Consider the following 22,605-nt stretch of genomic DNA (forward strand, 5'->3'; position numbering starts at 1 on the left):
GTCTCGGCAGCCATTTTGACGTACCGTCGCGCCGCCTATAGTCGCTGGAATGACCGAATATTTATGTGCACTGCAAGACGAAGGCCTCTCCCTGCGATCTCCGATTACCCCTGTCTTGCGCTAGCTGATTCCCACTTGCACCTGCAATTGACTTCTACAATTAACCCATGACCTCCAAATATACGACGATAAATAAAGAAATTAAACCGCCTACCGGAGCGGTTAGATGTTGCGAGCCACTTCCTTGAACTAACGAAGAAGACAAATGATCGGCGGGACTTTGCAGGTGTGCAGTCATCTTGGCCATCTCTGTATAAATCTATGTCTATATCTCTGTAAATATTCTGTTTACATACTGGGCTTCTCTTTCCAGCTAATTCACGCCCCGTCGCCAATGCGTAGTTCGGCCTCTTGGCAGTGTTAGATCTTGTTCGGCAACCAAAACATTGCGCAGATTGACATGAACAGGACGCGAGCAGGAATCTCGGATCAACAGCACATGCAACGCGAGCAGCCGGGTATACGCCTCAGGTACCCAGCAATGGCAGACATTCGCGCGGACCGGAGCGGAAGTGACGCGCGTGCAAGCTATGTATATGTTACCGTATTGATATTCCAGCTCTTTCCATCTAGTTATCGAGGACTTTGACTTAGGTATTTAGTGAACTATGAAATGGAACGCGATCGTCCTCGACCAGTCGGAAGATCTACGCCGTCAGCAGTAGGAGTACATGGCAGTTTAACTGGGACCTAAACAACCGAAACCAGCTTTTCAGTTACTTTACAATGTACCCCTTTGACTCGAAATGTTAGTATAGCTACGGTGCTTCGAACATCCTCAAAACTTCTGCAGCTATCACGTATCAAGTAGACCGTGCTAAAACAGCAGACTTAACTTTAGCACTCTCGATAAACTCAACGTCCTTCTTCCTACCACTTTTTCCTGCTATTTGAGTAGCCGTCTTCAGTTTCACAAGCACTGAATTTCTTGTGCGAAAGGCGATGTTTAATTATGAAAGACCCGGTGGCAAGGAACCGCGTCGTTGGGTAGAATTTCGGAGCGCTCTTTCGGGTGGCTTAAGCATTGATAATTCGCTTCGCTCCCTCTGTACTTTTGTTCCAATTACCATAATTCGCCGCGTCCCACGGGGAGCTGCGACTGATCTTCACATCGCACGCGCTTATTATTCTCACGTCTCACGCGCACCTGCTTCTCGTAATATGATCTATCTGTTCTTTGCGCCTCAGTAATTTTACGACATGCACGTCAAAACAAAGTTCATTCTACGTTCTACATTTCATTTTATCAGTTTTTACTTCTTTCGCGTTAATTAATGCAATTCCTCGATACCATCGGTCAACCGAAAGGCCTTTGTTTTTTGCCATCATTATCTGTATAATAATACGAAGTTTTTTATTAATGCTACTTCTTACCATTGCGTGTTCTGCGCAAGACACTTGCCAGACTTTAGGTGGGACAGGGAATGCCTGCCTCGCACACTTTAGGCGAGGGGACCGTTGATTATAAAACATCTCGAAGGCTGACATGTCACCAGGGAGCTAGCTGCTAACGGTAACCGGCAGCGGTTCGCTACCACTGGCATTGGCAGAAGAGCAAACCATACTATGAAATGACAACACATGTAAATTACAGGGCAGAAAGTATGCGTTAATTCTCAGCTATTTGTCTTAGATGTGTAGCGTTGTTGACGTAATAGTTCAGCGGAAACCCGCTAGGTGGAGAGAAGTAATTAAATGAAAAATGAGACATCCACCCAAAAAGGCGGTGGTCCCGAGTTCGAGTCCCGGACCAGGACGAATTTTTCTTCAACTGCGAGGCTTTTCTTTCGAGGAACCAGTACGGGTTTCCTTTGTAGCAATTGCTACGTTTTGCTGGATGTCTCATTTTCCATTTAATTACAGCGTTGTTGCATTCAATCACCGCCTACTTCACTCTGACGTTAAACACAGCTCCTGCTTTACCGCTGTGTCATCAAGGCGTGAAGTTCTCACACTAGACAGAGATGCCAACTACAACACACTAAAAGCATGACAAGCTTGTAAGTAAGCTCACAAGTTCGTAAGAATACTAAGAGGCGCAGAATTGGCTACCACAGTGCGAGTTCATCATAATTGCGCAAGGTTTACGATTTATTTTGTGGATGTGTATTCTCTGGCACGCTCGTGTGAATCTCGAGAAAATACCACCGATGGTGATTATCCTACAGAGCATCGCGATAAACAGAAGCCATCGTTAAGCAAGCTTCCTGAGCAGCTCGAACGGTACGTGCTATACTCCCGCTCCTCATCGTTTCATGCACCGCATCTTTGCATGAGCATTCAACCAAGTTCCTAAAGTGGATATAAGCGGATCGACCTGTGTTATTTACATCAGCGGGCCAACTGCCTCGCGCAGCCTTATATGTATACACGCAGGCGCCGCGTCTAAAACGCTCTCGATGTGAATAAGTTACAACAATTTTGATACACCTTTAGAGCTGTAAATCCTTACTTTGGTCCGCACCCGCATTTTTCCTGCAAGGCAGTAACACCCTTTCGTAAACATGACTTCCTTTCGCAAGAAAAGGAAGTCGTGTTTCAAAGGTCAGTTTAAGAAAGTTTAAGAAAGATACGAACCGCCACATCGACCGCATGGCCGAATTCGCCATATCGGCATTGATCTTATAGTTGCGCTATGGGAGTAAGTCTTCATCACGTTCTATATAGAGAGAGGAGAGACCGCGACATTTCTTGGATTAGCGCCAGAGGCTTACGCTATGCACTTCGGGTAGATGAAGTGCCCCGGCAGCTTCGACATGCCCTGATATTTGCGGAAATTTTCCCCGTTTCCGTATTTGCTTACACCCTTGTTTTTTTACTTTTTTTCGGAAAGGTCAGACTTTTTTTTCTTCTAGCTGCCCCCAGCACTTGCATTATTCTCTGACCTTTGAAATTTCATTCGTGTAACTCAAAATATTGCGTGAAGGGTATCGGCATCGAAGCTGCCATCGACCCAGTTAGTTTATCCTTTATAGGTTCACCAACAGGAGGGCTCTTCTTTAGGCTGTGAAAAAACGCAAACGTTTCTGCGTTATGCATGGACAGAAAGGCGAGCTGCATTGGGCTTACGTCAAAGATTACCTGCAGCCTCTAAGTCCCGTCGCAACTCGTGTTTTTTTTTTTTTTTTTTTAGTTGTGTTTGTTTGGCTGTTCCCTTTCTTGTCGCGTCAGGTGAACTGGTTTCCTCTGTCATGCTGTGTCCTCAGGCTGCGTCAAAATGACGGTCATTGTGAACGAATTTGCATGGACATGAAAAATTTGTTATAGAGGATACGATGAGCAGAAAGCGTTCTTTACCGTATGGTCGCAGAGGAAAAAACACAAGATGCATTCAGAGTTTTATTTAGCAATTATAGGTTGTGTTGACAAGACAAACACCGTCGACTCTGAGCGTCCGAGAGTTGCGGATTTTGTGGATCTGTGTCAGAAGTCAGAATAGGCTGTAATACTGTAGCGAACGAGCCTGACGGTGTGTGCATTGAAAAGGTGTTCTAAAGAAGATGGTGGGGTCCGTTTTGACGGCCTACTACTTTTGCCAGAAACCAGCTCAGCTAGAGGAATCACTGAAGCCTGCGGATACTTTGCATTTCTAAGTGTAAGAATTATTCGTCATCTGACAATGAGCCCATTTTATGTCCCCTGCAGGAAGAAGGCCCTTCCCAGCGATACCGAATTATTGTCGTCTGATGTCAGCTGATTTCATCCTATGCAAGTAAATAACTTATTCACATCACGCAGTTCTCTGCCGTCCTCGGCTGCGCTTCTATGCCCTTGGCGCCCCTTCTGTAGATCTAATGACCACCGATTATCTACCTGAGAACTACATAGAATTTTCCATTATTGCCTTTCGATATCATTGCAAGTGGTTGAGGTTATCACTGAAACAATTCACCATCATCTGCTTTTCTCATCTGCTTTCTCATCGTCTGAGTTTTTCGCATAATACGGTTGTAGGTTAAGAGACAGTGCGTCGATCAATTCGCAGAAGGCTTCCAAATGTCTTCTACGCAGCGAGCCGGTCACAGCAATCTGTCCTGCATCGATTGTACCTGGAGCGTGCAACGGATGATCGGTTCAATCTGTACGATAAATACTCAAAGGAACTTTTCGATCACTCGTAGTCGGAAGTAGTTGAACGTAATGGCAGCAATTTCTGGACCTGCTCTCGTGCCATAAACGTGGTTCTTTTTCATGGCTGACGAAGAGGAAACAGTTGCTCTGAAGTGGCATTCGCTGCGTGTATCAGACACAAGATTCGGAAGTGTCGAGGGTTCATGCGAACGTCAGCCTTCAGTGTACGGTTGCGACTTCCGATGCTAGGGCGGAAATGTGGGGATAGCCAATGCGCGAAATGGATCGTGCCACATTACATAGTCAACGGAGGGGTGTCAAACACATCAGCTGTTTGCGCACGCGTGGCAAGTACCACTCACCGAACACCGCAGGGTTGCAAGCTTCTGACAGCGCCCATAGAGTTGTTATACCGCTTTATGCACGTTTAATGAAATCTGCGGCTCAGCAAGGTCGGGTCAGTGCGCAACGCACTTAGCAACATCAGCTGCTTAAAGCGAGAGCGTGGAAGGTGTCGTCCTCTCGAAAATGCATTTAGACACTGTACGTCAATTCCACAGATTATATTTCAGAGGCATTTGTTGTTATATATGGCTGGTAGAGTTGTGGCATCACACTTATGTCGAATAAAACCGTTCTTCATATTCTGTTGTGAAGGCTATGGACCAAAAAAAAAATCGATTCTTTGTGACCAGTCTACAGATAGTATTGGGTATAATGTGACATTGAGACCTGTGATGGAGCAATCTTCTGCGGCAAGATTTTTTACCACGGACACATGATGATGGCAGCCATGATGATTGCACCTGTGAGATAGGCTACAAAAGCTGGATATGTACAGTTACCACCTCTCGCTAGAATAAAGCACTGACTCCTTCCGAATGAGCAGGAGTGTTGTACGAAAGTTACCCCACTGGAAAATTTACTGCCGCTATTGCTGGTATGTGACATCCCGAATATGCTTTCTGTCAGACTGCGCCACTCACTGCCCGCCTTGGCGCGTGCAGGGCAAGAATGAAAGGAAACACCGTGTGTTACATAAAGAGGCACGTGTTACCATCAGCAGATCCCGTGCCTCCATGGTGCTCTTTCACGGAAACCTTCATCCCTCGCTCATTCCACACTGCTTGCTCCCCAATGCGGGGTTCGGTGTGGGGATAGGGGGACACCCGTAGGCGTTGCGCAAGCGTAGCATGCGAGCGATTCCGCTACACAACTGGTCCCCCACCCCTCCTCAACAATGGCTGGCTCGTGGGGCACTTCTGACTTCGCGGTCTAATGCACTAAACGCGCCGAGATCGCGAGTGCGTGACGATTGCTTCGGGCGCGTCGAGCCACCACCCTCGTGGAAGCCCATTTATTGTTACGCATAGTCTGGGTTGTAAAAAGTGAATTGTTACTGCGCTGCAAGGCAATCAATGGCGACAGAAGGAGTGAAGCCATCGAACATGTAAATCGCATAGAGGAGTAAAAACAAAAGAAAACTATAGAAGAGCATGTGTTCAGTCGATCTGTGGGAACGAAAGCTCGTCCGGAATTACAAGTGGAGGCACGTCTAATCGTGCAACTACTGGCCTTGACAGACAATACCAAACTAAGAAAAATTGTAGATATCAACAAACTACAAGCAATAAATGAAATTAACACTATATACATGTGTTAAACCTGTGAATACAGCAATTTCCATTCCGCTCGATTCAAGTGTCACCAGTGGAAACAGTCTTGCGGTTCACAGCCGTGTGAACAGGAAGTCCAGCTCTCCGTACAACTTCATCCTAAAACAAAGAAATGGACAAGGAAAGAAGTCGATGTAATAGCGGGATTGCTACGCCAGAAGGCGTGGTTGTAATTTACTCTAAGGTTGGTTGGATACTGACGGGGCGTGCCACCTTGCATTTCTCGCTCCCGCAGCTTGCTCGCGCAATCAATAAAATAGTGTCGATTGTTTTTCTTCCCCGCACACGAACTCCGTCGATACTGCTGCTGTGAAACTGTATTAAAGAAGTGAGCGTGGATTGATATTCGGGGACATTGCGAATGAATCATTGTTTTATGGCATTTGCTCGCCTATGCGCAATAAAGGCATTTCCTGCTTTGTATTTGATTTTCCTGCATGCTTTCATTTCTGCGAGGCGCTGTCAGTGTGATTACAGTTGTTTATTGCGTAGCGCTTTGAGGTGGTGCAGTTGTGGCAGGCGAATCGATCAACGTGGTGTATTATTCTCAGTTGCACTGGTGGTTCATTAGATGCAGATCGTCCTACCACAGCCATCGCTGTAGTTCAGTTGCTAAAGGCGTTTTGTTTTGTCGCCGAAAACGTGGTTTTCAGTGTGATTGCTGGTAGCGGACATCTAAGTTCTTGGGATACGGGAAGGAAAAGGCGCTTCCCTACGTAAGCTTTGGCAAACTTAAAAGAAGTCTAGATGGTCTAAATTACCAGTTAGCTTCCCCTAGGGTGCCTACATGCAACGCCGTTTATGTAGGCACCCTAGCTTCCCCAACCCCGCCTCCTTTTTTTGGGCGAAACGCTAGGTCATAGCCTCCTATATTTTTTCATTCCCGCCGAGTGGCGAGCGGAGCAAGGCGCTCCTAAATTTATATAGGGGCTTTAGGCGCTCCGCCCGTACCTTCTAGTTCATGCGCTCGCCACCACGCCGCGCTGCCACCCCATACCCAGTCAGTTACAGTAACGTCGGTGATATATAGAATGGCAATGCAAGCCATAAAATTAGAACTGTCGAAGTGGGTGGAGGAAAACGGTGTATTGGGGGAACTACAGAATGGGTTCAGGCCAGGCAGACGCTTAGAAGACAATATGTTTGTACTAACTCAGTGCATAGAGATTTCAGTAGCTCAGAAAAGACCTTTATGGATAGCATTTCTAGATATTAAAGGAGCTTATGACAACGTAGACAGGGAATTGTTGTGGGATATTCTTCAATACGAAGGCATAGATGACGATTTCGTGGAGCTGCTGAGGGAGATATATCGAGACAACCAAGTACAAGTGGCATGGGAAGGCCGAAAAGGAAATGAAATGGTGGGAATTCACCAAGGATTGAAGCAAGGATGCCCTCTGTCACCATTGTTGTTCACGCTTTACGTCAAGGGCATAGAAAGACGACTGGAAAACAGCGAATTAGGTTTTGATTTATCCTACATGCGTAATGGACAAATGGTGCAACAGAAGGTCCCTGGATTGATGTACGCAGACGACATTGTGCTACTAGCGGACAATAAAAAAGATTTACAGATACTTGCGAATATCTGTGGGAACGCAGCGACAAATCTAGGCCTTAAGTTTAGCACAGAGAAATCAGGGATTATGATTTTTAATGAGCACACGAGTAACTTCGTGGTGTCAATTCAACAGCAAGTAATACCCATAGTGAAGCAATATAAGTACCTCGGCGTACACATAAACGAAGGAAAGAATTACTCAAGCAACCACCAAGATAATCTGAAAATAAAGGGGAAGCGGAATGCAGAATTAATGAAACACAGAGCACTGTGGGGCCACAATAAGTACGAGGTGGTGCGTGGAATCTGGAAAGGAGTAATGGTGCCAGCGCTAACATTCGCAAATGCCATTATATGCTTAAAATCGGATATATTGGAGGGTTTGGAAGTTAACCAAAGATCAGTAGGCCGGTTGGCTTTGGGAGCACACGGTAATACGACAAATGAGGCAGTGCATGGAGACATGGGTTGGGCCTCTTTTGAAGTCAGAGAAGCACAAAGCAAAATTAGTTTTGAAGAAAGGCTCAGGAACATGGATGAAAATAAATGGGCGGCTAAAGTGCACAAGTATCTCTACATGAAAAGTGTGGACACAGAATGGAGGAAGAGGTCAAGAAAGTTGGCAACCAAGTACAGGATAATCGAAACTGTAAATAGACAACCAGGGGTCATCAGAAAGAAAGTGAGAGAAATAGAGACCGTGAATTGGATACAAAAAATGGAAACGAAAAGGACAATGGAGATTTACAAGAATGAGAAGAAAGAAATTAGAAGGGAAAATCTGTACGATAACACAAAGGGCAGTGCCTTGCTATTTGAGGCTCGAGCCGGTAGCCTAAGGACGAAAACATATCGGAACAAGTATTCGGAACTAGATGAGACATGTGTATGCTGCGGTAAAGATCCAGAGACCACTCAGCACATCCTAATGGAATGCGACGGGATCAACCCAGCGAGAACCGTAGGTAACGTGCAACTCCCAGAAGCGCTTGGGTTTAAAGTGGAAGGAAACATAAACCGATCAGCCGTAGAGATCAGCAAGAGACGATTAGAGTACTGGTGGAAAAAAAGCAGGGAAAAGATGGATGCGACCTGATCTCTTAAAATCATAGGCAGCGGGACAAGGTTAATATTTGAAAAAGAAAAATAATGAGAGGTATACAAAAATGCTAGATTAAGAACATGTATAGTATACCTGATTAAATCAAGCAGGCTAGGTGACTATTTGTCGCCGCCCCGTTTCAAAGGGGATGCCAATAAATCATCATCTTCATCAGTCCCAGAGCAGACGACGCGACTACGCTGTTGCGCGCGTGCTTGTGGAGAGAAACATGCGCTCGTATTAGAGATGGAGCTGTGAAATAAATGCGCAGGTTGCACTGGTGTTTGTTCATGATGTACAGGGGTGATGGGAAGAAACGCAAACAGTGCGGCGCGATGTTTTCATCCTGCTGTGACCCTGGTGGGAATAAAAAGACGCTAGAATAGTTTTATTCTAGTGGCTTCTAGTTATCATGCAGGCTACAACCACTCGAAAAGAAATGCGAAATATCAGAGAATGTAGGTGCCGCACTGCTCGCGTTTCTTTCCATCCCCACAGTACATTGAAAGCAAGCAGCACGAATACCAAAAAAAAAAAAAACAGCACAGGCTCATTTGTTGTTTCTTTGGGGAAGTTCGCACCATAGTCCACTTCGCCGATGAAGGCATCTCTTTGCTTGTGATGCAGTAGCCGTTCTTTGACGCGCATTTCGTCTACAATTAAAGAGCATGCCCTCGCTTGCAACGAAGGATGAGAAGCTAGTTCTGCAGACAGCCTTTGCTTCACGAGTTCGGTAATGCCAACTTCTCCACGTGATGAAGCCATAAAGCGCTCGAGGGTACTTCGACAGGGAAGCCGAAGAATACCTGTGCTCCTTACGTGTCCGTATGCACGAGTCGAGAGGTTACGAAAACCACAGCATGGCGCATTGTCACCTCAGACCACGTTGGTTTCTTCTTCGCGAAATTGTGAACTTGTTCCACTAATATTGAAGCAGCCAGGTCTTTCTCTTTCGCTTTCTCCACAACTTGCAGGAATGCAGACACGTAGCATTCTTCCTGGAGGTTTTGCAGTTCCTGTTTGCACTTGTCGACGGTGTTCTTGAGTCGCTCAATTCGCGCGTTCGAGTCTCGCTCCTTACGTCTCCACTTTCGTTTGTCCATTGTCGAAACCGAGAATAATGACGACACCTGCACAGCTCTGTCCACCTGCACGATCGTAGTGATGCAGCGCTCGCTTGCGCCGCTTTCCAGAGGTAGCGGCAGTTCGTTTGCGGAGCAGTACATCAGTGATAACTCTTGAGAGGCGACGTCGACGGACGGCAAGTCATTGAGAGGAAGTGAAGGAGACTCCAGTTGGCTCTCAACTGCTCTTCGTTTCGGCGGTGGTGTGTTCACTGGCGCAGCTGCCTCACGTTTTCCCACAGACGCGTCGCTTCTCTCTCTATTTTTCGGAGGCTGCAGGTACGCAGGATACTCTTCGAAAATGCTGGGAACAGCGTCTTTCTTGAGTTTGCGAATTTTGCAGCCCTCCTTGAAGTCGGAGGAACCGAAGTGTCGGCTGCATACAGTCGAGTGACACGACGTCGTATTCCGTGTCCAGTCGTCCCGAGAAATGACCTTTAGCCATTTCTCTCGCAGTTCCGGATAGCTTGGTATCTCGTGGAACGATATGCCCGGCGTCCATTGTTTGCTCGAAGACTTGCAGCGTGGTACGCAGCAGTACGGCATCTTGTCGGGCGCAGGGCACCCCAACTGATTCCACACCGCGGATAGAAAACCAAATCGGTATGTCGAAAGCAATGCAGCATAAAATATTGTCACGTAGGTGACGGTGAGCTGCCTGGCACGCAGGTAGACAGAAATTAACACTGCGTCGACGATGAACTTAATATAGAATTTATTGGGCGAACTTGTGCCCCTAAAGCAAGCGAACTCGGCAACAGCGAAAACAGCAAGCGCGCTTATGGCGTTCGTCGGACTCTGGCAGCACGAGCGGTGGACCCGTATTTATACCCTCTTGCGTCCAAGATCGAAACGCGTCAAGCGACGCCACTCGCGTCGGCAGCAACGCCACTCGCGTCGGCAGCAACGCCACTCGCGTCGGCAGCAACGCCGCTCGCGTCGGCAGGAACGCTCGCGTATGGGGTGCGAGCGTTTCTTGCGGAGAAGGCAGGCGTAAATCGAGGAGGAAGGGGGAGGGCAGCGTACGGCCTCCGCCGCTCCACTGCGCGGGCATTAAAAAATATAGGAGGCTATGGCTAGGTGAGCACCATTTTGATGACTGCGAGTAATAGTTCCTTCTGTCACACTTACGGCGGTGCGAAATGCACCCTAGCTTGCTCATCCACCGTAGTTTCTCTCCTAACACCTGGATTACTCGCCAAATGCTGCATCACCATTAGCTGCAATGTACTCGACAAGAAAAACGGAGAGAGACTTTCTCTATTTGCTTCAGCCTTTTATTATAATTTTACTCTGTTTGTAAAAGAAAGAGACAGGGTCTCTCTACCGCCTCTGGAGCGGCCTAGGCCCAGGCCTCAATGCACTGGTTTCAATAAAGTTGTTTCACTCACTCAACTCAATTGCCGCAATGGATATATTTTCAGCTGGTATGGGAAGGTAATGTAGGGACAGTTCGGCAACTTTAGAGGAAGCCAAGGAGGTTTAAAACCTCCTTGGAGGAAGCCTTAGCTCAGCCCCAACTCCGACGCCGCCTATTCAAATACGTGTAAAACAAAGAAATTATTTTCTCAGTTATCGCTTGGGCGACATTAATGAAAGTTGCAGCATTTGAGAGAAAAAAATTGTCGCAGTTTCACCCGGAAGGCGAATCATCAATTACGATAGCAAATTAGTAGAGAGCTAAACGGAGTAAGGGTAGTGGTTTTATCAGCTGTGTAAACTTGGACATGCAACAGCACCAGCAACGCGCAGAACTGTTGTCGACGCCGTCGGCGTTTTGCCCGCGGTCGCACCGAACGCGCGCGGCATTGGTGACTGTTGCCGGTGCCTCTGGGGGTGGCTCGGAGGTTTTCGACGAGATCAGAACGGGACACTCGTCGAGCAGCGTCGGAAGTCTTTACCAACTTCTCGCCTTGCAACGTTTTATTGCGATAGCAATTATATGGACACTCAAAAGCAGATTTCTGCCGTCGGCGTCGCCGTCGCCGTTGCCGTCGCCGTCGCCGTCGCCGTCGCCGTCGCCGTGAGGTTCCGTATGACGTCAATGGAGATGAAATCGTCGCCGCGCGCCGCCGAACGCTGTATGTGCGAGTGAAAGGGCACGAGGGACGCGCGCTTTCACGGGGAGTGAACGCACGGCGGAGAACAAACGCGCGTTCTGTGCTGTGCTCCTTTAAGGGCTGCAGAAGTAGGCGTCTCTTTCCACCTTTACAATCACCATATATGTAGAGCAAACGCGCCTTCTTCTGACGCACGAAAGGCCGTGGGGGGGGAGGGGGAGGGAAGGGAGGCGACGTTTAGCTGCGGCACCAAGTGCCTATTTCTATCAGAGGCTCCGGCAACAGTCACCAACGCCGCACGCATTTTGTGCGAACGCGGGCAAAACGCCGAGGGCGTCGACAACAGTTCTGCGTGTTGCCGGTGCTGCTGCACGTCCAAGTTTATACAGCTGATAAAGCTACTATCATTACTCCGTATAGCTCTCTACAAATGTGCTATCGCAATTGATGCTTCGCCTTTCAGGTGAAACTGCGACAACTTTTTTTATATAATTACGCATTTGGTACCACAGCTAAACGTCGCCTCCCCTCCCTCCCTCCCGTCCCTCCATGGCCATTCGCGCGACGGAAGAAGTCCCGTTTGCTCTAAATATATGCTGATTGTAAACGAGGAAAGATACGCTTAATTCTGCAGCCCTTCAGGGAGCACGGCGCAGAACGCGCGTTTGCTCTACGCCGTGCGTTCGCCCCTCGTGAAAGTGCGCGTCCCTCGCGCGCTTTCACTCGCACATACAGCATACGGCGCGCGGAGACGATTTAATCACCGTTGACGTCATACGGAACCTCACGGCGACGGCGACGCCGACGGCAGAAATCCGCTTTGAGTGTCCATATAATTGCTATCGCAATAAAAAAAAGCAAGAACGTAAGATTCATAAAAACACTTTCATATGGCAATACCTACAACATTTTCTTCCATTCAGGAATCCGATGTTGGGTGCTTAGTTTGTTTTAACTGTTTTACTTTCTACCATCTTCGCGCAAATTTTGTTGCAGAGCTCGGCTAAATTCAGTATGCTTAAAGTCTTTCTGCAAGGATTTCTTTAAAAAAAAGGAAACAATCAGAGCCTGATAATAAAATTATCAGCTTATGAAGATGAAGAAAAGTTCAAGGTCAGAAAGCCCAGACTGCAAGATTGCCAACCTAATAACTGTGGGCATTAGCTCACGAAGGGACTATTCCAAGAGTCACTTTTTAAAATATTACTTGAAGCAGTAGAACCACGGGTGACCATAATTACTATTTAATTAATATTTCAAGGATAAACACAATCAATAGTACCTTAGGAACATTCCCAGCCATGTACTTGAGACGTTTAAAGAAGGTGAACTTTTGCTATGCTGGTCAAAACGCGGCTCTTTCTTTTTTTTTTCGCACACGCACAAACCATCGAACACTTTTGACAGTGATGACAGCTACGAGCAGCACGAGGAGCCACCAGTGCAGGGTCATGCATTAGCGCGTCCTCCGCGGTCATAAATTTGGGGTTGTTACATCAACCCACTGACATCTGACAGCTGGTTGCTCTGGGCACCGCTTTAAGCTCGACGCGTCGGGTTTCTTTCTCGTCCCTCGTTTTTCGTGCTATTCTTCGTCACCTTTAATGACACTTGTTCTTGCGCGGTTTGATGTTTTGTTTCGTGGCGCTGTCATATTGCTGCGCAGGGCCACCCTCTGGGACATCTGTAATGCTTCACCCCTCGAATTTGGGCTCAACGAACACTGGAAATCGCGTAAACGAGAGACGTTTCAATCGGGATGCAATATTCATATCGCGCGGCCATCCACTCATCTGTCAGAGACGCGGCGCATTTTGAACCGATTTTTCTTTTCCTCAATGTTTCTTGTTTTATGGCGATTCCCGGGGAATGGGCCGTGTTACCGCATGCATGTTTCATGAGCCGATTATGCTGCCGGTGGGTTCACGAAGTTTATAATGTAAGACAAGCTCTCAACGTTTCATAGCGGCGACATTGGTACATGTTCCACTACTATATAGGGTCAGTGCTTTCCCTCTCAGTATCGTTGTTTGCAACAGTGTAGCATGTGTTATGTAGTGTGAAGTAAGGCCACGTGTTCAGAACCTCTATACATGGATGCGGTGTTTTTATGGGTAGAATGATTCCATGTAATATCACTGTGGCGTACGATGCACTAACCCGGGCTGTGCGGGACATGGACATGAAGTATATAGTATTGGGTCATTGGCGCGAGCAGTGCTAATCGGTAAACTTTGACACGACACCTTGAGTCCTCGACTAGAAGCGACTGTGGACGAAACAACTACAACAACAACGACAATACAGACAACAAAATTAACAATAGCGATAACGACAACACAAGAACAACAAGAACCAGAACTCCGCCAACAACAATAATAACAGGAACAGTAACAACAGCAACAACACGAATTACAAAAACAAAAAAAAAAAACAAAAAAAAAAAAAAGGGAACTTCTGAAACAGGAACAACACAGCTTTGCTTTTTTCGGCTCCCACACTATCTTTCGTCTTGCTTTCATGGGATCTTGCTCTTCAATGTCGATGTTTTTATTCCCCGCCTCAAAAACAGGAAGCCATTTCGCCCCTTGCGGTCACATTTTCCTAAGTTTTTCGCCACTTTATTTAGGTTTGTTTCTCAATTTTTTAATAATATTGAAGAGCTATAAAAGATAACAAAAAGGCAGCTGCTGTGAACAACCGTCTTGGAGAGATGACGTTTGTGGCTGACGGTATACGTGGACAATAAACACTTGACGTCATTCAGTCATATTGAAGTAGGGAGTCGAACAGCACGGCAACATAGGCCGCTTGTACGTCTCAACTAAGTTCATCAGAACACAAAAGAACTCTCATTCCCACTTTTGTTTCTGCCCATTCAATTTTGTTTGAGTGTTGAAAGCGTCTGCGTTCGACGTGAACTCACATAGTCCTCTTTTTCACTCTGTTCTCCAAGAGCTCCTTTCTCTTTGGATCAAGCAGCATAGCAGGTGCTGAAGAGAATGAAAGCCGGGCCACCAAAAGAATGAAGATGTAAAGTTGTGATTCAACCTTTTCTTCAGAAACAAAGGCACATAATGTAGGAAGGTTATTTTTTTTTTCGGCACAACTTTAAAACATTGAGAACGACTCCTCCTTACTGCCTCTTGAAATTCCGAGCCTGGCGTTCGCTGCCTCCCGTTAACTGATTCAATTAGTGGTATTTCAGTCATTCACCATGAAAATTCAAACAAAATTAGCATAACAATAAAGGCACCGGTTGCTGAGTCACGTCGTACTTGAACTATCGAGTGCGGGACGGCTTTCTTGCTCTTGTTTTCTTTTTATTTCTCCATGTCTGCTGGCGATCGCTTTGTCCCGGCTATTGATTAGGATGCACTAAAGTTGGAATTAATCTTACAGGAACTCGTTTTCCGTATTTTACGAGTATGTATATTGGTCCTTTTGTGGTATCCCGTTTTGATTCACACGTTTGTCAACACAGATGCTTCACGCTATACATTTGCAAGGAAATTCTCTAGAAAGAATAATGAAGTTTTGCACTTGTGCTTGACGTGAGTGGTTAGCTTTCATAATGACGTCTTTCCTTTGGTTGTACCTTTCGTCCAAATTTATGTTCATCTCTTCTTTGATGTTTCTTTCAAAATATGGAATGATGTTTCTTTTTTGTTTCTTTTCTGGAACCTTGCGAAAGACAACTCCACCTCTATAAATTTTTCGGGAAAGTGAGTTTCAAACAACGGCTGTGATGGAGACATCAGAAGGAAAGGGATACTTTCGATGCTTATTATATGTTTGACTAGGTTACACTACCTTCAAGAATCACCATTCTATGTGATATCTTAGCAGGATTATTATTTTGCAATAAGGGTTCGAGCAGCTCTGCCTCCGCGATATATTTAAGATCTGCTGCGTGCACCGTTCTGCAGCAATAACATCGATCTAAATAAATGAAGTTGCGTCACAAGAGATAAAAACTCAACGGCAATGATATTTCAACCTGCAGAATGTTTTTCTTCTATGTAAACTTTGGTCCGTATATAAATATATTATTGTATTTTAAACTTAAATTTTTGTATTTTATTGCTATATTGTACCTTAGTTGCTCGTTTGTGCACGAATATTTTGTGTTCTTCTGTACCGAACCTGGCCATGATATTTTGAGAAATACCGCCTTATTCAAAAATACAGAAAATAAGGGCTCGCGACACAGGTCTGAGGTTTCACACAGTTGCTACGACGACCAGCCCTTTCCACTCCGCTACTTCGTACTTGCCGGATGCCCAGTTTTCCCGCCCACTCTTAATATGATGACTCGCTCTCTCTATTTTCTACAGACAGCGATAAGCACTGAACGCAGCCCATGGCTTGCAAATGGTTCGGGCCGAAGGTTTGCAGATTGCCGGGCGTGAACACGAGTAGTGATAAAGACGCTCCCTCGTTCTAACTAATCCTGTAGGAGGTTTTTTGTCAAGCGTCTTTTCCGTGCCTAATAGAGAGAGAAAGAGAGCGCTCGGGACCGCTGCCCACTTTGTGGTCGCGCTGAACCCCCATCGTAGAACCCTGAGTGCTCGCCAGCAGTAAGAGACAACTGGAACCAGAGGACGAGACAGGAAGACGGGAGGAACGCAATTTATGACACGCGACCGACGCGATCAGATTATGGCGCATGCTGTGAACAAAGTAAGAGATGGAGACAACCCAAAATGAAGGCCAGGAGGACTTGGCAAAACGGGAGCAGCCGTGTGGGCGCCGCGATAATCCGTGACGGGCGGTGGTCATCTGGACAAGAAATACGCGCTCTTCCCCCGATCCAGTTGTTGTGACGGTGAATCACGGAGCATGGGAGGGTGTGGTAGTGGACACGACTTTGCGGAATGGTGCACCCCGATGTATAACCACAAGCTGATTATGGTTGACGGTGAAGCAACAAAGAAAATGACAATCCCCTTTCTTTCCGCAAAACAGAAGTGAGGCTAGGAGTTTACCCTCGCTTGACAGCACTTTTGCGAAGCAGCATCGTCCATCTCAGGTCAAGCATCAACTGGGACGTGTTTCCGTGTGCGTTCAGTTCAGTTCTATTATTCTCATTAGCTCTCTCATCGGTCGATTCTCGCAATAATGGTTGCGCGGTGTAGTAATGAGGAAGTGCAAGGCGGACCGGGTAGATCATTTGAAGACAATCGTAATAGGCCAAGTTCGGCTGATAATATTGTATTTGTTTGGCAGTATCGACTTTATTACTGATTACTCAGCGAGTGTTTCCATGTGTGCAAGGCGTATGCGTGAGCGATGTAGTATAATGAGCCTTGAACGACATTGAATTTCAGTTAATTTGCCCTTAATATCTTTTCTTAATGTCTTAATTTCTTAATATCTTAGGCTCTTTATCAAACTTGAGAGTATGGTTGTTAAAAGGACGATTTAACGCAGGTAAATGAGGACGAAGAAAGAATAGTGAACCAGAATGCCACAGTTTCTTCTTAAACATGTAACTGCGTTGCAGTCTTCATAGAGGTTGACTTTCCGAGCTCTTTAGAGCACATCCTGTAGAACTAATCCATAATCAATAGAGAACGCTTATTCCATACTCCACGCAAATGTGCTTCCAAATGAGAACGCGCAGATCACGGAGCTTACACTTCATCTGAACGCCTGTTTGCTTTTGTTGGTTTCGAAAGTGACTTGTGTGGTTTAACGGCCCCGGTGGCACGACATCTGTCTGCGCGTATTCGCAACGACAGCGATTCTGACTCATACGAGTGCGAGTGGAGGCATGAAGTGAGCACCCGCGCGAAATGACCCAAATGCGTTTCTCTTTTGACAACCGCTGGTGAAAGGGTTGAATGCATCCGCTCGAACGCACGCGAGAGAAAAACAGAGAGTGAGAAGTGGAGGGGGTGGGGGGAGGCCAGTGCCACTTCAGTTGCACATTCTGCCAGCCTCTGTGGAACACCGTAATGCACAGTGCGGAGAGCCCGAGTCGCTGCCCACATATTTCACGCCTGGTTGTTTCGAATAGCGTCCGACCTCGCCCTTCCTGTTAATTGGTTTGAATGCCGAGAACCCGCTGCTCGCCAGATGGCGCCCCTTGCATTTGTTTTCAGTGCCGGATATAGATGGTGGTTTCGATCGATAACTGTTAAGTTTGCTTGATATTAAACTGATACTAAAGAGATATGGCGAAATCACTTTAGATTAGTGAAATAACATATTGGGAGTCTACCTAAACTTCATAGTTGGAGAGAGGCTGGCTAATGCGGTCGAAAATTAAAGCCAGTCCTCGTTGTTGACATTGATGTCCAAATTGTCGCACTCGGTTTAATAACCTAAAGGAAGCCACCGCAGCCACTCCACTCCCCTCCCTCCCCTCGACATCTTTTACTGCCTTTCTTTTAACTATTTTTGCAGCGAAGCTATTAAGGGCACAGTCTTCGATGGTCGCGTCCGGATGTAGAAAAAAACTTTCATTGGCCGTAGGCTGTATGTGCGAGTGAAAGCGCGCGAGAGACGCGCGCTTTCACTCATTTGTCCGAATTTGGTGACGCGGGTAGTTTCATTTTTTCTTAATCTGTTCAGTCAAAAGTAATGAGTTGCGATCCGCCAGATAATTGTTTACTTTAGTTGTTTTCGTGGTACAGCGCTGGCCGACGGGCTTGGCGTCCGACGAAAGACGAGCACTCTACGCCCAAAGCGTTCGTCGGCCTCCAAAGAAAGTATGCTTCTGTGTAGCGATGCGATTTCGTCGCCCGTACGGCTGAACGTTTCCTGCATCGCTTTCCACACTGAAAGTTCGAAACACCCATGAAGTCAAATGCCGGGGCATTTGAATACACAGCTCTAATGGCAGGCCCCCGAAAACAAATTTCGCGCCTGTGAAAACAAAATGACGTCACTTCTACTTTTAACGGATATGACGTCAAATTATTTTTTCTTCATCACACAGATGGCGCTAAGCCCCATGAGCCGCAGATGAACCGCCATGTTTTGAACGCATCGGTTTCTATGGAAGCTTGGCTAACAGATATATTTACCTTGCATCAGCTGTCAAGTGTAAAGTTGTAGAAAATTTCCCTTGAAGATATTCAGGTTTGACGTTTGTTTTTGTGGCGACTATATCGTACTTGTGAAGCATTTAATACCGTAATATTGGCCTATAATTTTCATATCTATGATAAATAGATACCGACACACGAAGGAAATGTCCAATACCTATTCGCAGCGTCTATTAGCGCTTTTTTTTTCTGCTATATTCCACGCTAGTCACTCTCGGGTGAAACACAACGAAGCGAACGACCCGAATAGAATTTGTTATTTGCGCAGTGTGGGTGGTACCATCTTCCCATTCGGACTCATCCTGGCGGTTCTCTCTAGCTGTGTGCTAAATCCCGACCTCATTTCAACCCCAGAAGGGTTGTAATGACGTCGTTCATGCTTAAGTGGCTCGCCTCGAACCTCATCACTCGAAAACGAGCCGGGCTTTCAGAGCATCCGCTTCCATTTCTCCGAGTGAGCAGTACGTCGGCAGAGCATCTTCGTTCTCACTGGCAACGTGGGCCCTAACGAGGACAGAGAGTGCTGACGCGAGGAAGGGCTTGAAGAATAGGTTCGAGGTATCGTTGTAGCGCAGAGGTCCTAATAAATGACGGCGTCCCCGTTGGTTGCTAGATGGCTGTCGTTTTCCCGGCTCTCGCGTTCTTGCTCCTCTGCCTTCGAGCGTTATGCGATTTCTTTCCGTCGCGGGATGAGCATTTCGGCGCCGGTAATATCTCTCACGAGAATGTACGGGCGCCGCCGCTGGATCAGGTCTTTGCTAGCGTTTAAGGACGACTGTGCCAATTTCCTAAGTGGTCAAAAGCATCCTCTGGTGGGTAGCGAGATAGAGAAACAGAGAAACCGGAAGACTAGCACAGAGGGAGGAATTTCAACCAGACGAGTGTTAGTCTTCTATCCTACATGGACGCTAAGGGAAAACAGGACACAAAAAAAGGAGAATTGTAACGCTAAAAAATTTAAATAGGGGGTTTTACGTACCAAAACCAGTTCTGATTATGAGGCACGCCGTAGTCGGGGTCTCCGGAAATTTGGACCAACTGGGGTTCATTAACGTGCACCTAAATCTAAGTACACGGGTGTTTTCGCATTTCGCCCCTATCGAAATGCGGCCGCCGTGGCCGGGATTCGAGAATTGTAACGTTGCGAGCGCGCACACATAGGCAAAACACAATAGTCGCACTGTATCATATGCTTTTGCGCATTAAGAAGAGCAGCAGCGTGTGAATTGCTTTTCTCTGCCAGCGATGTGTGTTGCGACTCCTCCATGCATATACACCTCCGAAAAAGTTCGGGGTTGCATTCCGCTTAGCTTGGCCTGGAGAGAACGGCGCTGGAAGCCCACACCGAAGGTAGGTGCACAGAAAGTACTCGATAGAATTCTCACATTCACAACGGTCACACTTGCTTCTGCCTATCCAGTGTGAGCCCTTAGCGTGACTACACGGAGTCCTTCGTGAATAGTCTGTGATGGGCTTCACAGGGAGCATCCATATATATTTCACTACACAGTGCCAGGCGCAAGCGCTGGGAACATGTGAGAGAGAAAAAATGCGAAATACAGAGAGGTTAGCCAGAATAACTGTCCGGTTGACTGCTCTGCACTGGGGGATGGCTAAGGGCAACAAATATCAGGAAACGAATGCCGGCAGAACCCATCTCACGGTGACTGTAGACGTAATTGCGATTAGCATTCAAGCAATGCAGCGACACACTGCGCTGCCACCGCCGAAACGCGTCATGATGAGCCGGGTACTGAAGACGGGCTCCTCTCTCGAACTGCCCTTTGTTAACGCTGTGCCATCTAGCGCCATGCCTCCGAAGTACACATGAAGTGTCGGGAAGGACCACTATCACAGGCAGTCCTCATGCATAAGCGGTTGGTGAACTTGGACGTACAGATTCATGCCACCACTTAATATGCCAGCCACTATTTTTGTGGCCAACAACTGCACGCGTCTTCACTCGACAGTTCCACATTTGGCAGCATGAAGGGAACAAAGTGCGTTAACGAAAACCCAGTTGTATTTCCGACAGCTGATGGCACAGAAGCAGGACAGAAGCGGTAATGGTTTTGTATTCGTGCGCTTTCGCTGAGGCAACGTACATGATGATGATGATGATGATGATTTATTGGCCTCTTTGCCTGCGTGATTTAATCAGGTATGCTATACATGTTTTTATCTAGCATTTTTGTAAAGATTTCCTTAATATTTTTTTCCCTCAATATCTGCCATGTACCTATACCTATGACTACGAGATCAAGTCAAGTGGTAGCAATCTCTTCCCTGCTTTTTTTTTTCACCAATACTCCAAACGTCTCTTGCTTATCTAGACTGCTGACCGGTAGATGCTTCCGTCCACTTTAAACCCAAGCGCTTTTGGGAGGTGTACGTTACCTACTGTTCTCACTGGGTGAAGTGGCTGTGGTGTTGGGCTGCTGAGCACGAGGTCGCGGGATCGAATCCCGGCCACGGTGGCCGCATTTCGATGGGGGCGAAATTCGAAAACACCTGTGTGCTTAGATTTAGGTGCACGTTAAAGAACCCCAGGTGATCCAAATTTTCGGAGTCCCCCACTACGGCGTGCCTCATAATCAGATCGTGGTTTTGGCACGTAAAACCCCATAATTTTTTCACTGGGTGAATCCCTTCACATCCGAATAGGATGTGTTGAGTGGTCTCCGGATCGTTGCTGCAGCATACACATGCCTCATCTAGTTCCGAATATTTGCTCCGGTATGTTTTGGTCCTTTGGCAACCGGCTCGAGCCTCAACTAGCAAGGCACTGACTGCCCTTTGTGTTATCGTACAGACTTTCCCTTCTAATTTCTTTCTTCTCATTCTTGTAAATTTCCAATGTAATTTTTGTTTCCATTCTTTGCATCCAATTCACTGTCTCTATTTATCTCACTTTCTTCCTTATGACTCCTGGTTGTCTATTTCCAGTTGGAATTATCCTGTACTTGGTTGCCGACTTTCTTGAGCTCTTTCTCCATTCTGTGTCCAGGCTTTTCAGATACAGATACCTGTGCACTTTAGCCGCCCATTTATTTTCATCCATGTTCCCGACTTTTTCTTCAAAACTAATTTTCCTCTGTGCTTCTTTGACTTCAAAAGAGGCCCAACCTATGTCACCTTGCACTGCCTCATTTGTGGTTTTACTGTGAGCTCCTGTGGTTTAACCAGCGCGCCACCGAAAGCGCCATCTCGTTTCTCTACAGCAAACTTCACCGCGAAAAGGTTCTATATAATAGAAGTGCTCTTTGCACACGCGAACTTCATATTCGACATTTGTAGCCACTTCTATGAGAAAGATATGTAGGCATTCATGAATGCTACTCCAAGTCATAGACTGCATGTGAGTGTTATTAGCAGCAACGTATGTGTGTGTGTATTTCAGACGACATATTCAATGCTAACTGCGTTCATATAGTGGGTGGGAATTTCTGAGCATAATCCTCTTTCCCTATCTCTGTTGCCTGTTGGAACTGGGGATATGCTATATTCTGCAGGTGCGCTTCTCCACACATCTTGACTGACCTAACAAAGATGGAGGACGTTGTCTCGGCCTAGAATAGAAAATGAGGTGTCGATGGGCTGGCGTTGTGTCCCCGCACCACTTAAGCTGTCAAAAAGCACGTGTGACTTTTAACTGTGCTTCTAATGGGAACGCAACCATCTTGGTAAGGGCGAGTTAGACGAGTATGAAAGCAGGCTTATGGCATTTCGCCTGTGGTCTACGGTTCTGCGCCCTTCGTAAGTGCTCTAAAGTTGTTGCTTCATGAGTACCTTTAGCTATCTTAGAGACTGCGCCACATCTTACTGCTTCTCGGCTGTGCTTGCTTTCCCCGCGTTTGTTGTTCAGTGCTGCAGAATGAAGACGTCTGGCCTCC

Source organism: Dermacentor silvarum, chromosome 7, assembly GCF_013339745.2.
Source record: "Dermacentor silvarum isolate Dsil-2018 chromosome 7, BIME_Dsil_1.4, whole genome shotgun sequence".
Lineage (NCBI taxonomy): Eukaryota > Metazoa > Arthropoda > Arachnida > Ixodida > Ixodidae > Dermacentor > Dermacentor silvarum.